The sequence below is a fragment of the Canis lupus genome, chromosome 12, assembly GCF_048164855.1.
Source record: "Canis lupus baileyi chromosome 12, mCanLup2.hap1, whole genome shotgun sequence".
Lineage (NCBI taxonomy): Eukaryota > Metazoa > Chordata > Mammalia > Carnivora > Canidae > Canis > Canis lupus.
Genome location: NC_132849.1, coordinates 24,123,058 through 24,137,022, shown reverse-complemented (window position 1 = coordinate 24,137,022; position 13,965 = coordinate 24,123,058).

Sequence of the window (13,965 nt, the reverse complement as noted above, 5' to 3'; positions counted from 1 at the left end):
GTGTGAGACAGAAATGAGCCTTTAATATTTTAAGCTACTGGGAATTTAGAATTGTTAAATTTAGATTCCTCTAAGTAATTGGAGATGTTACCTAGCCTCTCCTGACAGACACAATCCACAAAAGATTCCATTCCTCCACAATGACTCAGGTTAGACTTTTTGATTACTGGGGACTGCAAGATTTAATTTGACTTAGAAAAAAATAAAGGTGATTTTTATTGTTTTAAATTATAATCGACCAAACTTTTACTGATAAATAGGTATTTTCTTTGGTAAGAAGAACAAAAATTATGTGATGGGTGCTGCTTTTTGTTTGGGCATGTTAACTAATCTAATTGATAACTGTGTTGAGCACAACATTTTTAATTTAGTGTAATAGAACAGATGCATAAAAGTGATTTTAAGGAGTGAAGTTGCTATAGTGTCATTCATCCCACTGACTTGCTTACAGAAATAAGTGTACTGTTTTCAGATTTTTCAGACTATTTGTTCCACACTAATAGCTTGGAAACATGACTTCTGGAAGTAATTTACTTAAACCACAAATCCTCACTACTTCTTTCCGCTTGGCTACATGGCATCTAAGCTAGCTCTGGGTGTGTTTCTGGAGGATACAATCTATTACATGGCAAGCATAAATAGGATGTCCTTATTTCTCCGACCCAGATCGCTTGTGGACCTTTGTTCTTTTCATGTTACTCCCAAGTCTACTATGAATCTTGAATGCCTCCCCAGATCACTAATCATACCAAGGATTACTCAACAGTATATATGGGACTTTGGTTTTCCCCCACAGACCAGGCCAAAGCTTCTGATAATTTGAGTACTTCTCTTAAATTTCTGGATGCATCCAGTGAGAAAAAAAGTACTAAGAAAGATCAGAAGCTCATGAAGGCTTAACCTAATCATAAATATTTTACCATTAGGCAAAATAGTATGGATGTGGTCTCCTCTTATGCTTTCCTTACTACCTTCAGAGCAGCTTGTTTATGACTGACGTTTATTCATAAATGATCATATTGTTTTAAGTTTGACCTTACAAGGAAATGCAAACCAATCACACCAAGCAAAAAGTGTAACCATCTTGTATTAGTACCAGCCTGAGCAATTTCATTGAGATAACTTTTGCTTTTGATTTCTTGTGTTATGGAGTGTATAAAAATAGACTCCTAGTACTTCTGATAGTCTCTGAAAATACCTCCTTCTCTCAAGTCGCATGCTATATTTTGGTATTGAAAGTGAAAGAATGGAAAAAGTATTAAGAGGGATGTTCAGAGAATGGGGGTATGAGAAAGGTCAAAAGAGGTTCCAAAGTGGATCATCACCACTAAGAGATAGGGAAGTGGACTTGAAACTATAGGAATGTGAACTAAACTTACTGTGATGGTCATTTTACTATATATATTTATAATATATAAATTTGATATATATATATAAAATCATTATGTTGTACACTTAAAACTAATACAATGTTATTGTTCAATTGTAACTCAGTAATTTAAAAAAGTATAGTAATAAGTTCAGGATCCAGGAGCCACTAATCTTCATTCTCTACCTTCAATTGCTCAATGCTTCAAGCAGTTGGTGTGTATTTCAACACAGTATCATACAGAAGTAATTATTTCATTTCATGATGATATTCAAAATAGGAATATGTGGCATCTGAGTATGGACAGAAGGGCTATCTTGGGGTTTTTGTTTTTAGGCATATATATAATTTTTGAGAGTTTAGTGAAAGTTATAATAGACTCACATTAATAAAGCTCATAAATGTGCATAAATAAAGTGCTCATTTATTAATTTGGTATGGGTAATAAAAGAACTTTACAGATTGGAATTCTTCAACCAACATATCCTGTACAGTCTATCCCTATACACAAACCTACATAGACGTAAAATCATGAATGATGAACATAAAATTAAAGAGGTGGATTAATTATGCAATGGCTAAAATTGAAAAACATCTTGCCAAAAAGGGTTACTCTCAAAATTATGTCTTTTTCTTGCAATTATTCCTTTTCACTTTTGCATCTTGAATATATATTCTATATCCATCATCCTGTAGACATGCCTTTCAAAGTTTTCAACTTAGAAGGAACTAAAACAATAACAAGACTCCTTGAATACAACATTTCCTCCAAAGTGTGAGCCATTTTCTGGCTCCCAGCAGAGCAAACTTTTTTTAAAAATTTGTCTATGGCTGTTTTTTTTTTTTTTTTCCCCACTTCCTCCTCATGGTAGCTCCAACAGTGAATCAAATGTAAATCCTGTAAAGCTTCCCTCCTGAATATATATCCAAACTACTAATGTTTTTACCTCTTTACTATCCTTTTGTTTCATCCTATCATCAATTCTTACCTCAATGATAAGAAAAACCTTCTAAAAACTTTCCCCACATCCCTATTTGTGCTTTTGCCATTATCTACAAAATAGAATCATCTACTTTTAATAAAGCATGATCATATTACTTTTACTTAGTTCCTTTTAGAATCTTTAGATTACACTAAGGACAAAATCTAGTAGTTTTACATGAAATTATTAAAAGTCATGTAATTATTATGCCCATAATCTATCAACTTTGCCTCATTTCATGCAACTCACACCTTCATTTTCTATACTATGCATCCTGACTTTTTATTAGTTCCTAAGACCTGCCAATGTCCTTTAGGACTCAGAGCATTCACACAAGCTGTTCTTTTTGCTCTGGAATATTTTTCTCTTGTTTTAGTCTTATTTGGGCTTCTTCTCTTGCCTTACATGTCACTTCCTTTTTTTTTTTTTTTAAGTTTTTTATTTATTTATGATAGGCACACAGTGAAAGAGAGAGAGGCAGAGACACAGGCAGAGGGAGAAGCAGGCTCCATGCACCGGGAGCCCGACGTGGGATTTGATCCCGGGTCTCCAGGATCACGCCCTGGGCCAAAGGCAGGCGCCAAACCGCTGCGCCACCCAGGGATCCCTACATGTCACTTCCATAAGGAAGTGTTCCATGAAAGCCCAGGAGTAGGGCCCTTGTAGAGCACCCTGTATTTCTTTACTATAGCACATAATAATTTTGCCTTAATATTTACTTGCCTTTATATTATTGATTTCTAACTTATTCCTCATGCTATAAGCTTCATATAAGAAGGGATGAGAGATGCCTGGTGGCTCAGTTGGTTAAGCATCTAACTCTCAATTTTGGCTCAGGCTATGATTTCAGGGTTCTGAGATGGAGCCCTGTGCTGGGCTCCATGCTTCGCAGAGTCTGCTGGAGATTCTCTTTCTCTCTCACTTTGTCTCTCCCCCTGCTCTTTCTCTCTCTCTCTTAAATAAATAAATAAATAAATAAATAAATAAATAAATAAAATCTTTCCAAAAAAGAAGAAAACGGATGACATCGGAAACGTTGATTCCTGTATCCCTAGCTTCTTAGAATCAATTTATTCTCATTAATTATTCATTGAACAAATTAGTGAATCAATAGGAGAAAAAAAGAGGTAGAATCTTTCCTTCATGGATCATTTGCTATATGACTGGCACTGTGGTTAATTTATAATCTAGATGAAGAAATTAAGATTCAGCACATCTCATAAATTTAAGATTACATGATACCTAGTAGAAGAGGAAAGATTTGAATTCAGATCATTCTGGTTGCAAAGGTGACTTCCAACCCTGGCAAAATCCTAGAAATTGTTTCTTCAGATTGTCTCCTATTATCAGTCTCCAAGGGGTAGTTTATGCAATAACTATTCTATATTTCTGCTCCTTAGGTGCTGTGGTCCCTTCTAAAATTTTTTGGTTCCTGATTCCTGGTACTCTGGGAAAATCAGTCATTTCCAGATCTATCCCCGGATACTGACTTTAGCTCATCTTTCACTGACCTCACCACACATTTATATAATTAACAAATATTATTTTAGCTCTTTTCCCCCAACAAATACTTGCTGTATGAAACATTGTTTTAGTCAGAATGTCCTATTATATTCTGACATCAAAGTCTCCAGAATGAAAGAGTAACATAAGAGAGCAATACTTGATCTTTTTATGGTTAGTCCATTTCTTTGTTTTCCCCTTCCAATCTCACAGAGTATGTAAGGGTTAAAGTCACAATAGATCAGAGCAGAAAATGGCACAGATAATAAAAGAGTCAGCAGAAATAGCTTGCTGTCTTGCTGCTTCAGCTGCAGGGCCTTTAGGAATATTACAAACTATGACTATATATACATTTATGTGCCCTTGTAAATATGTCACATGTAAATACTTTTCTGGAAGGCTGGGAGGGCTGAATCAATGCGTGACCATTTTTCCTCCTGTCAGAAGCAATAGAATTTTTATTAGCATAATTTCCATTACTCAGCACTGACTATGGTATCTTTGATCAAACTAATTAGAAATAGTTACACTCTGTACCATGAAATATATCAAATTTATTAGAAAAAATTATGTATGTGCACACATAGAAAATAAATAGGGATATTAAATATAAAAGTATGACATTTATGCCACTGGTTGGAGTGAGGAGGCATCCTAATTAGATAGTGAATATTCTTAAAGTATGGATTTTCCTATGTGGATTGTACTATTCAGCTAAAACCACAATTGCTAATAGAACTTGAATGCATAGAGGAAGACAAAGACTTTTTTTTTTTTGAGGGGTCAAGTCAATCTGTATTTATTGGTTTACTGTTATGTGTCTCTGTTCAATGCTGTGGTGAGGAAAATGGGTTTCAGATAATAAGAAGTTCTTTACTATATCTTGCAGAGAAAGATTAGTTAGCTAGTATATGGAAATACAATGTTTTAATATCTTTAAATGTGTGTTAGAAGACAGAACTGGTGGAGTTGTTCATAGAAAAAATGGAATCTTGTAGTTTGGAGACATATCTTTGGGGAAGGTGCAACTTATATGGTTTTGAAAACTGAATTGGGGTAAGAGGACAGCAGTAGGGGGTATGTCAGGGAGAGAATGGGATAAGAACTTGAGCTTTTCTTCCTGTACTCAAGGACTTAAATCATCAAAGATGGAGATACTCAGATTCCACTGAATGAATAAGTAGTGCGTGCAGAGGATATTTTTGAACCTTTCATGGCAGATACAATGCTAGCAGTTGAATAGGATAAATAAATCAGAAGTACTGGATGCTGCTATTGTGGTTTCTCTTGCTGTGATATTATCATTATGTTTTTAATCATCCTTATTTAGAAGCAACTTCAGTGTTCATGAGAAAAGGGGCTTTCCCAGTCTTGGCAGAGGTGAAAAATATTTGTGTGACTTATAACCTGTATGTCCCTGACTCTTACCAGTCTATGATACATATGAGATCATATTATTTTGATGATCCACACTTCCTACGGGTCTCAGGTTTTGGCGAACCATCTCCATCAGTGAGAGCCAAGATGCACATCTGCCAACAAGGCATCTTTTTGCATTCTCCTGTAAGACCCTGGGAGTCTACTTCTGTGGCTATGACATCTAATACCAATGATAGAAATCCCTAATACTGAATTCCAGCAAAGCTCTACTCTCAGACAATATCTGAATCTTGGCACTTTATACCTGCTGAGACTCTCAGTAAACTTGCATTGAACTAAAATTAATGCCTGTTCTTTCCTGGAGAGCCAGAAGAAGGTAATCATACAATTTAGCAGCTCTTCAGTTTGGAGCCCTCCTGCCTCAGTTGACATTCAAAAATGGAATAGAAGTTGTCATTTCTCTTAAAGCTGGGAGAAAGTATCCCTCTTCCTCACAGAAACTTTCTTGTCCTTGATTTTCAATTACCAAATTTTCTCTTTGCAAGTTCCAAACTTCTCAGTTAATTTTACTATGATTTTTCAGACTGATGGGGAAAATCAAATATATTTCCTGCAAGTGAGACTCAGAGTTCCATCATGTAACTACTCTTTAAAAAGCCTATTTCCTTCTTCCCTTGGTCTCCCTTCCCAATTTGTTCAGAAGTATACAATGACTGACTGGGAGAAGTATTTCTTTTTGAGAAAAATTAATCTGCACTGAAAAGAGGTAACAGAGTTGAAGAGATTTGTTATTTGAATTACTGGCTAGTTAAGTATCCACATACACTGTCACAGAGGAAAGACACAGTTGTAACTTTTAGCCAAGCAATCAGGTGGGAAGTAAAAGCATAATATCCTTTATTAAATTCTCCTTCTCTTGTTCTTTCATTTCATGTGTCCTTAAACTAAAACATATCTAGAATACTGAACATTAAAATCTTCTAAATATGCTGAAAATAAAATAGGAGTGGTACTTAAATAACACCCCCCCCCCCCACATACGTCCATGTATCTGTAAACTTTCACTAGTGTAAATATCTTAGAGGAGATAGGTCAAAAGTTCTTTCTTGGAGAAAGTGTGTTTGCCTCAGTGCTAGAGATAATGACAGAGGCAGTGTACGTGACATCCCTAGGGCCATGCAGTCCAGGAATTTCCATGCATAACTGCTGCCTGTTTAGATTGCCCAGATAACAAATACCTGCTTTAGGGTTAAAGCACCAGTATTGGTTGTTTCAAATATGGCAACTTCTAAAAGATTGTTATTGTGTTGCATTTTTTGGACTATATTAAAATAAATAATTGACTAAAATTGGCACCAGGAAAGTATTTTGACTCCACAAAGCCTAAGTCTATTAGATACTCTTAGATACCATGCTCAGCAAGCATTAAAACTACTTGGAAAGAAAAATCTTTGATGCTAAATCAATAGTTTTCTTTGTGGTGTTAGTTGCTCTGGACTATTTAATTAGCCAACTGTAATACTAGATTAGAAAAAAAGGCCTACTCTATGGTTTAACATAGCTGAACATTTATTTATTGAATAATCAGGGCATTGAAAACAAGATCATGTCGGGCAGCCCCGGTGGCCCAGCAGTTTAGCGCTGCCTTGAGCCCAGGGTTTGATCCTGTAGACTTGGGATGAAGTCCCACATCAGGCTCCTTGCATGGAGCCTGCTTCTCCCTCTGCCTGTGTATCTCTGTGTCTGTTATAAATAAATAAATAAAATCTAAAAAAAAAAAAAAAGAAAGAAAAGATTATGGCTTCTTTCATGTATTTGCTTTGATTTATAATGGGAAAGAATTGAACAGGCTTTTAAAATGGTGCGAGGAAGCCACTGAAAAGAGAAATATCTGTTTGCTAACATCTCTCATCCCCCAGATCTACAATGGCCATGAATATGGCAACTCACACCCATCATGCAGGTTACTAGTGCCAGATGGAGCAATATGGCCCTGTACTCAAGAATTGTGGTAATATTTTCAATCTATCTGGTGGATCCAGTAAAGGCTGTATCATTTAGCATAACTTGAAGTATTTCAGGGACTGGAGCTGCTTCCAGGGTGGAATTGACTGAAAGCTTCTAGGGGCAATATAATTGGCCACAGGAGTCTGGGGTATGGGATAAGTCTAGGCAAGCAATAGACAGCCTGGAAAATCTGGGAAAGAAGAAGCTAGGAAAGGAGATATCTGAGGTATCCAGGGGAAGATAGGCTTTTAAAACTTCCTGTGTGAACTGGGGAATCAAGAAAAACATTCATGTGCAGAGCTGGATGCGTGCTCAGAATAGATCAGAGAAGACTCTAAGCTTTCATCGCTGGCCGATGTTTAAGCTCTATACAAGTGAGAAGTGAAGGTTAAAGCAGAGTTGTACATGGTTTGGATAAATATTGAAAGAGTATCTCCACACAGAGCCAATCTCCAGGAAAGTTTTTTGTTTGATTTCCTTTTTTCTTGGCCCCAGGAGTTTAAGCAAATGTTTGTCGAAACACTTGCTGACCACTAAGTTAATCAAACTCAGACTTCAGTGGTCACACACACACACACTCACACACACAAAGAATACAGATTTCACAAAAGTAGTCTGGGAAAATCAGTAAATAAACAAAGAAACAGTACCAACCCACAATAAGCAGCAAGAACACATCCTATGGAGGGAGAGAATCTGATTTTCAAAGTTGCCACATTGAATATTTAAAATGTCTTGTCTTCAACGAATAATTATGCACCTCAGGAAAAAAAGAGAAAAAATGGTCATTCACAGAGGAACAAAAAGAAAATAATAGAAAGTGTCCCTGATGAAGCACAGGCACTGGACTTACTAGACAAAGACTTTAACTCAACTATCTCAAATATCTTCAAAGAGTCTAAGGAAACAAGGAGCAAAGAAATAAGCTAGGAGAACTATGTATCATCAAATAGAGTATATCACTGAAGAGATAAAACTTAGAAAAAGGGATCAGATAGTAAAGCATAAGAGGAAGCTTTAACCTGAGCCCAAATAGGACATTTCTTTCTTTCTTTTGTGTGTGTGTGTGTGTGTGTGTGTGTGTGTTAAGAGATGAGGGGATTTGCATCTACAGAGAAGACTTAAGAAAAAAAAGGGAGAATTAAGAGATGTCACACTGAAAACTTCATCTTGCTCTAGGTCAAGGTTAACTGCAGAGAAGAGAGGTTGATTTCTACAGGTTTGAGAAAGACTGAAGATGCACATTTGGATAAAATGATGCTGAATATCCAGCTGACACTGGAGATAATGATTTGAGGTGTGGGAATTTGCACCATTGTGCAACTAGAGAGTAGGAGCAGAGAGGGCATATGATCATATTGATCCAAAATTCTTGAACTCTTAAGCAATAATATTTCCTAGTGTTCTTTTTAATAGTTCTTCTTATTAGTCTCAGTATTGGAAAAGGGTGTTTCTCCTTAATAAGATTTTATTTTTGTCACCAAGGTTTTGCATTAAAAACTTTCTTTTTTTTTTTTTAAACTTTCTTTATCAGGTGTTAGGAAGTACAGAATCAAATTTCCATTTCACTTTCAGAAACTACAAAAAATCACATGGTATGCATTTCTATTCACAGATTTTTTTTAACTCTTAGTTTTCTCTTGACCAATTTTCCTATAACAGCATTTCATAAAATGGACATTTTTAGAACTCAGTCCTGGGAATCATAGCTAGGTCACTAAAGGCTGAACACTATATACCTTTGAAAGTCACAGATTACATTAGTATTATCCAGAGTGTGCTAGTGTTATAAATAATTTAACTATCTTTAAGGCCAGATTTTCTCATACGTATTTTGTTGTTGCAAAACATTTTGCAGTGCTCTGTGAAATACCAGTCTGAAAAATTCTGCCTTAAGTCATTTATTTTATTCTTCTGGATTTTATGTTTTCCCAAAGTGCTTTGTAACTTTTGTCATTTGAGGAAGGCCAGGGAGACCATCTGGTCTCTAAATTGAGGGAGGAAGTGATTTCAGTTGACTCTTAATGGTTTGTTTACACCCAGAAAGCTGTATACCCATTTCATACAAACATCTTCTCTTTTCCCTCAATGCATTGTAAATGATATTTTCCTACGTTTGTTTTTTTGCTTAAGATAAAACATAATAAGGAAACACAAATGACCCATAGGTTGACAGCCTCATGAATACCTACTGAAATTTAAAAATACAAAAAACTAATATGTTAGGCACTTATGAAATACCAAGTATTAAAAAACAAAATAAAGTTAGAAAAGTTATTTTTTCTAAAGGAAACCACTGTTAATAGTTTCTTGACTTGATTTGAAGAAAAAAGTCATATGCCAGTAAATAAATATACAAAGATGTACATACTTAAAAAATAAAAGAAACACTTCTCACACTGTGTTGATTCACTAACTTGTGGCTTTTTCTCTCTTAAAAGACATCTTAAAGATTTTTCTATTTATAAATTGTAAAATATGGTACCTCATTGTTTCTAAGAGTTACATATCATTGAAGGGAAAAGTAGAATTAATTTAACCCCTTAAAAACTTGGCATTAATGATAGAGAACAAACAGAGTTGATGCAGGGATGTGAGTGGGGGGACAGGCTAAATGGGTGATAGTTATTAAGGAGGGCACTTGTTATGATGAGCACTGGGTATTATATGTTAAGTGATGAATCACTAAATTCTATCCCTGAAACCAATATTACACTATATTAACTAACTAGAATTTAAATAAAATTTGGAAGAAAAAAAAACTTGGCATAACAGGGTAAATTCTCAGGAATAAAATTTTTAACTCAAAGAGAATAGGCACACACATTCCATAAATATATATGAGATTTCCATTTTCTTCTTACCACCACATTTTAAGGAAGATATTGTGTTATTTTGATAGGGATTGCACTGAATGTGTAGATTGCTTTGGGTAACACTAGTATTTTTCACCAAGATGGATAAACAATTTTAAAATGTGTATGGAACCAGAAAAGACCCCAAATAGCGAAACTAATGTTGAAAAGGAAAACCAAAGCTGATGGCATCACGGTTTTGTATTACAAAGCTATAATCATAAAGACAGTATGGTACTGGCACAAAAACCAGACATAGATCAATGAAACAGAATAGAGAACCCAGAGATGGACCCACAACTCTATAGTCAACTAATCTTTGACAAAGAAGGAAAGAATATCCAATGGGCAAAAGACAGTCTCTTCAAGAAATGGTGTTGGGAAAACTCGATAACTGCATGCAGAAGAATGAAACTGGACTACTTTCTTACACCACCAACAAAAATAAATTCAAAATCAATGAAAGACCTAAATGTGAGAGGAATGCATCAAAATCCTAGAGAAGAACACAGGCAGCAACCTCTTTGTGGCCATAGCAACTTCTTACTAGATATGTCTCCAGAGGCAAGGAAAACAAAAGCAAAAATGAACTATTGGGACTTCATCAAGATAAAAAGGTTTTGCACAGCAAAGGAAATGGTTGACAAAACCAAAAAATAACCTACGGAATGTGAAAAGATATTTGCAAATGCCTTATCAGATAAAAGGCAAATATCCAAGAACTATAAAGAACTTATCAAACTCAACACCCAAAAAACAAAACAAAAAAATCCAGTCAGAAGACATGAACAGACATATCTCCAAAGAAGGCACACAAATGACTAACAGACACATGAAAAAATGCTCAACATCACTCATCATCAGGAAAATACAAATCAAAACTACAATGAGATACCACCTCACACCAGTCAAATTGCTAAAACTAACAAGTCGGGGAACAACAGATATTGGTGAGGATGTAGAGAAAGGGGAACCTTCTTACACTGTTGGTGGGAATGCAAAGTGGTGTAGCCACTCTGCAACGATGTAGATATAGCTAGAACGTATTATGCTAAGTGAAATAAGTCAGTGAAAGACAAATACCATATGATTTCACTCATATATGGAATTTCAGAAACAATTTTCAGAGGATATTATGGTTCATGAATAAATGAACCATAAGAGACTCTTAACTATAGGGAACAAAAACTGAGGGTTGCTGGAGGGGAGGTGGGTGGGGGTAATTGGATGATGTGCATTAAGGATGGCACATGATGTAATGAGCACTGGATGTTATTGCAATTAGTGAATCACTACATTCTACTCCTGAAACTAATAATATACTATATGTTGGAAGGTTTGAATTTAAATAAAATCTTTAAAAAAGGAAGATATTTTGAAACACAATGCACTATACATACAGCAAAGGTGCAGAAAGTATCTGGAAACCAGGTCATGTGAAAACAGATTGATAAGACTGGGCTACTAATTCCCCAAGTCAAAAAGCTAAAGAAAATGAACTAATTTACATTAAAAAGCATAAATGAGTTTTACTCATCCTACTTAACCTTCCCAGCATATATGTAAAACATTATTTTAACTCTAGTCATTTTCTAATTATGAGACTTTAGTGTAGGAAATTATATGTACAGCTAAAATTGGGGAAAGAATTACTAGTTTTTACAAGGTTTAAGCCTCTACACATTAATCTTCTAAGAGCTTTCTTCTTTAGTCTATTACTCTTTACCCTCTTTTGAAAGACAGGTATGCTAAAAGGATTAAAAGAAACTAGACAATTTACACAGTAAATCAAAATAGTTGATGACTTTGTTTCCTTACTAAATAAAGTTTTGGCAAACACATCAGGAAAAAATGGCTCTGATTGGCGAGGGCAGGGTGGAGTAAATGATGGTTCTATTTGGGACTGTGACTTCAAGAGAGAGACTGGATTGGAGCTAGCTTCTTTGGGGGACCGAGGTATTATGCATCCAGAAACCAGCCTATCGGAATGAATAACTATCTTGAGGATGAAGTTGAACCTCATAAAATGGGAGTGTGGAAAACATCCACACACAAGCTCACAAATTTCAAGAATGTTTGTAGAGCTGATATTACTGCCCAGGCTTTTCCTCTTTTCTTCTTTACCTTTCTTCCTTTTTTTTTTCTTACTTTCTTTTTCCTCCTTCCCTCCCTCTCTTTTCTTTTTCTTTACTATTTTTTCTTTATTTTTGTTCATTTCTTCCTTCCTTCCCTGCCCCTTTTGTTGTTGCTATTTAAAAACCAGTTCAGTGAGACGCCTGGGTGGCTCAATGGTTGAGCGCCTGCCTATGGCTCAGGGCATGATCCTGGGGTCCTGGGATCCAGTCTCACATCGGGCTTCCTGCATGGAGCCTGCATCTCCCTCTGCCTGTGTCTCTGCTTCTCTCTCTCTGTGTTTCATGAATAAGTAAATCTTAAACAACAACAACAACAACAACAAAAACCAACAAAAAATCTCCAGTTCAGTACTATCTGCTCAGTGATGATTTCCCAAGAGCGGGAGGTCAGTACAACCCTTCCAACTCCTTCCATTCAAGCCCTAAGAGTATAAGTAAGTCTGTGTCTCCACTTGCCTTCTACCCATTTTTATCAAATCCTCTTTACACATTCCATTTTTTGTGTGTATATATTAAGTCCTCAAATTATTAAAAAATAAAATTAAAAAATAAATCCTCAAATTACTACTAATTTTTTTTTTTTTTTTTGGTCTTCTGGGAAATGTTTCTTCTCCTATACTGTTCATGAGATGCTAGTGGACCATTCCATATACCTAGGTATTCTGCTTCCTTATCCACATTGGATTGGGGTGAAGAGAACATGTGAACCACGACTAGCCAAGTAGACTCCTTAGACTTTTTCAGACTGGACAACCAGGCCCTTCAGTAAGAACATAGGGAACACTGAAGACTGAACTTTCACTTGAAACGTTTATCTGAGTTTCAAAGAAACAAGATCTAGTCTTCCCTCCTACCACTTCTCAATGGGGGGTGGGAGCCTTATGGGAAACAGCAAATCAATAAAATTGATACAAAGAAGTTATATTTTAATTGAACACTTGAATGAAACAAAAGTAAATTTGGTAGCACAAACAGCATCATACAACCTGAACCATTATGACTCATGGTGATATGAACATTCCAAATGTTTAAGATGTCCTCATTTCATTAAAACATACAGGCACATACACGTTAGATGTTCTTTTTTAGAAAAAAATTTAAACTACTAGTGAAGATAAAGGGAAAGGAAAATGCCAAACAGCTATCACAAAATGAACTTTAGGAAGTTCACCTTTGTGTTTTTTTTTTCTTTTAAAGATTAATTTATTTATTGTAGAGAGAGAGAGAGAGCAAGAGGGAGGGGAAGAGAGAATGACATGGGGTTCTAACAACCCTGAGGTCAGACCTGAGCTGAAACCAAGAGTCAGACATTCAACTGACTGCATCACCCAGGAACACCTAGAAGTTCACCTTTGATGAATTATTTTGACTTCATTGTTTAAAGTTACTTCGGAGTTTAGTTTGAGGATTTTTTTTTTCTGAATTCTTATTCTTTTAAGATAGTTTAAGATTGCAGTCCTAGAAAATGCTTCCTAAGGTCACAGTCTATCTTATAGTACACATCATCCATGAAGCTATGAATTTAAGGAACAAAATAAAAATCCATATGTCTCAAGGGAAACATAATAGGTACTCTTTGGCAAATGTGATTTATGGTAACTGATGGGTTAGGTTGTGAATTTTTATTTCATAAATCAGAAAATAAAGTCTATGACAGGGTAGCACTAATGACAGAACATATCAGATCTTGGATTTTCTGGAGAAGGATTACATAAATCCCATTTCTTACCTGT